This window comes from Rhyacophila brunnea, unplaced genomic scaffold (genome assembly GCF_057557595.1).
Source record: "Rhyacophila brunnea isolate RB1 unplaced genomic scaffold, BYU_Rbru_1.0 scaffold_9, whole genome shotgun sequence".
Classification (NCBI taxonomy): Eukaryota; Metazoa; Arthropoda; class Insecta; order Trichoptera; family Rhyacophilidae; genus Rhyacophila; species Rhyacophila brunnea.
The window spans coordinates 22,141,513-22,145,012 of record NW_028233361.1 but is presented as its reverse complement, the minus strand read 5'-3'; the positions used below and the strand labels follow the sequence as shown (position 1 = coordinate 22,145,012).

The following is a 3,500-nucleotide window of genomic DNA, read 5'->3' as shown; positions in this document are numbered from 1 at the left end:
ATTTTATTTTACTTGTTAAAATAAATCAACTGTAATTGATTTATTACAAAAAAATAATATTAAAACTATGAAGTACTTATTGATTTATAAATTTATAAATTGTAGTTATTGAAGAATGTATATAAGCTAACAAATATAATATCAGTTTTCACATACTTATAAGTGTTATGCATATTTATCTGTTTTTCTAGAATACTGAACTTATATATAAATATCATTATCGTAATTATTATAATACGATATATGAAAAAAATTAGTATAACAAAAAGGAAAACTTCTTTAGTATTAACATAATATAGCTGATATTGATACTATAAAGTAATCAATCATATTAATCTACTAGTAAAAATCTATTCTACTAAATTCACTAAATATAAAAAGAATATTAAATAAGAATCGCATGAAAAATATATACTGCAATAATACACTATTAAAAACAGTTTTCACAAGTTTCCCATTTTCCACCTCTTACACTAAATTGTTACTTGGAAATTATCAGTTTTTCCATTCTCAATTTTTATAGTTCCTTTCCTAATATTGTAAACATTTAAACGTAACCTGTGGATATATACACCTACTTGATAAAGCTTAAGGTGATATCTCTAGGTAAAGTTGTTATCGAAAAATAGCTAGAAAAGTTTATTAATCGGTAAATATATATTCAAAAGTAATGAGAAAAATAAAATAAAAAATTAAGAAGTATCATGGAGTTCTATATACCAAAAATACGTGTCAAATTTGGTACATTTCTATCGGGTGGTAAGAATGAATGACATAAGATTAATTATCAAAATTACGATAAAAATGTACGTAAATCTATTATCCAGGGAAACGCTAAGCGAAAATTGGAATTTATTATATCCTTATATCTTTTTTTTCAAATTTGAAAAACATCGATTTAGAGGTTAGAAAGCACGCAATTAAAATCGAAAAATCTCGGCTTAGACGCAATTTATCGCAAATAACGCTTAGCGTTTCTATTAAAAATATTATTTATTAATTTTTACGGCAGTTATTTAAATTTAATCTTGTATTTTTGTATATTAACGAATCGATAGAAATCGAAACCATAATAATTGCTCAAATTGGCAACATGTTGACAACACTTAGCCGACGCTTGGCTGTATGGTGCTGCCGTTGTGGAATTATTTGGAAACAAAATATCTCCATACAAAACACACATACCATAACATGACGTTGAAAATGAAACTCACACATAGACAAGACAAAATAACATTTCTCTGCATTTTGACAAAAATCAGTTTATCAGTTTGAGGCGAAATTGCCATATGAATAAAAATAACTTAATAATTGAAATTACAATATTAACTTAATTTACGTAGAAACCTGCCTATATTCAAAATTTGAAACTGCGAATTATTTGCAATTAGTATTTGCTTAAATTACAACTGTTTTTTTATCATTATTTATGATAAAAATAATCAACAAAATAAACAAATCTCGCATTTTAACATATGGTAGCATTCGTGCTCTCGATCGAAGATCGAAGATCGGGTTTATGACAATTCTTCTTTATTTGGCCATTATTAGGTATATTGTTTGAAAACAGGAAGGAATCGACTCATCAGTAACATTTTTGTCAAGTAAGTAAACTTTTCAGTGTATAATAAATAATATTATTATCGTACATCAAAATGACAAACTATGTCACGCAGTTTTGATTGTCAAACAAACATTCAAAAATTATTGAAAAGAGTTACATATACTGTATTTTCAATCACCATCATGCATTTATCATCAATATATATTATTTTAGGCGTAGACTCATCGTTTTCGTAGAATTATAAATACTTTACGTTAGTTTGAGGTTATGTTTATGACAAATGTCATCGAGCCCATCTTGTACGTTTTGTAAATTATCTAATAGATAGTGAATTACTTTCATTCGCATAATATGATTGTAGAACCGAATTTAATAAAATAAAATTTTAATTTCATTCAAAATTACTGAAACTTGTCTCGAAAATGTATCTCATAATCATCATTATAATTATTCACAATGCTTATACAATGTAACCAATGATTGATTGTAATCAAATATTTTATGTGCTTTCAAACACGTGTCCGTGTTTTTAATACAACATAATCGTAAATTGAAAACGTTATCTAAAGTGATAAGTTTGACACGAGTATATGAATGTAATTAGGTTATGTTTTTTTGTTTACATATAGATAAATCTTTTAATACTGATGAACTCGACGAAATATTGGACGACAGACTGCGAAGTCGGCGACGGTTACGAGTCCGACAACAGCGACGACATTTACAACCTTCGACATCACAATCCAGGGTTCTTCCCTGGCTCACAAAATGGTAGGTTTACAATTTTCTTAATAATATATTTATTGGTTTTATATACCATCCGGTCATACACTAGATTCATTTTCATTACATGCTTTGGCATAAAAACAAGAATTCATTACATCTTGTACACATGATGTAGCGATTGTCTCGAATGAGGAGTTGACATATTATTGCCCATCATTATTTGTATTTTTACTGCTAAATACTTGAATTAATGAGGAAATATGGATAATGTAATAATATTTTTTTCCTATTGTTTCAGTATGCCGAATGCTGGTCCGGAATTGGAGGAAGATTTGTTGGTGAGAGAGCATGTTGCTGACAATGTCCTCAGCTCTTTTTTCGAATACTTCAACCTCACTCTCTTCGAAAAAATAGCTGAGCAGACAAATTTATATTCAGCACAAAAAAGGGACTTGTGGTCGGTGAATATGAATTCGAAATTCGTATTCACCGGCATCAAAATTATGATGGGTACATTAAGGTTTCCGCAGACTCGAATGTACTGGTGTTATGATCTAAGCATTCCAATCATTAATCAAGCAATGCCCAGAGACGGGTACTTCGAACTGCGGAATCACTTTTATTTTGCAGATAACACTGCTGACCGCACGGGCTGCACAGATAAACTTTGGAAGATTAGTCCCTTTTTAAGTGAGGTTCTAAAAAAATGCCATACTTTGCCCAGACCTGCTCATAACTCCATCGATGAGCAAATGATGCCGTTCACTGGCCGCTGTAGACACAGGCAATTTGTGCTTAACAAGCCAAATCCTGTAGGCCTTAAAAATTTTGTTCTCGCGGCCAGAGATGGATCAGTGATAGATTTTCACATATATGTAGGGAAGGGAACGGTATCAGATGGAGATATGAAGCAGTTCGGTCTGGGCGCAAGTGTGGTCAAGTTACTCTGCCGGACTCTCCCCAATCCTCCTGCATTGTCTATACTGATCGTTTTTTTACTAGTTTGAAGCTCGCGGATTCGTTACTTCACGACAAAATGTTCTTAACTGGAACTGTCAGAAGTAATAGAATCGGCGATGTGATTAAGAAATTAAAAAAACGATAAGGCAATGCAGAGGGGAGATTGGGATGAGAAGGTTCGGTAGGATGACAAAGTCTGTGTAGTCAAGTGGAAAGAAAATAAATCCGTGTTATTATTTTCCACTGCGGT

The 3,500-nt window shown here is 31.0% G+C and overlaps 1 long non-coding RNA gene across 1 annotated transcript; it reads left to right on the top strand.

Annotated features, from left to right (window-relative positions):
* The first annotated feature begins 1,511 nt into the window (after nucleotides 1-1,511).
* Nucleotides 1,512-3,290, top strand: LOC147063388 (uncharacterized). Its single transcript, XR_015072159.1, has 4 exons — nucleotides 1,512-1,604; nucleotides 2,194-2,335; nucleotides 2,589-2,744; nucleotides 2,880-3,290. It is a non-coding gene; the product is annotated as an uncharacterized LOC147063388 (long non-coding RNA).
* The last annotated feature ends 210 nt before the right edge of the window (nucleotides 3,291-3,500 follow it).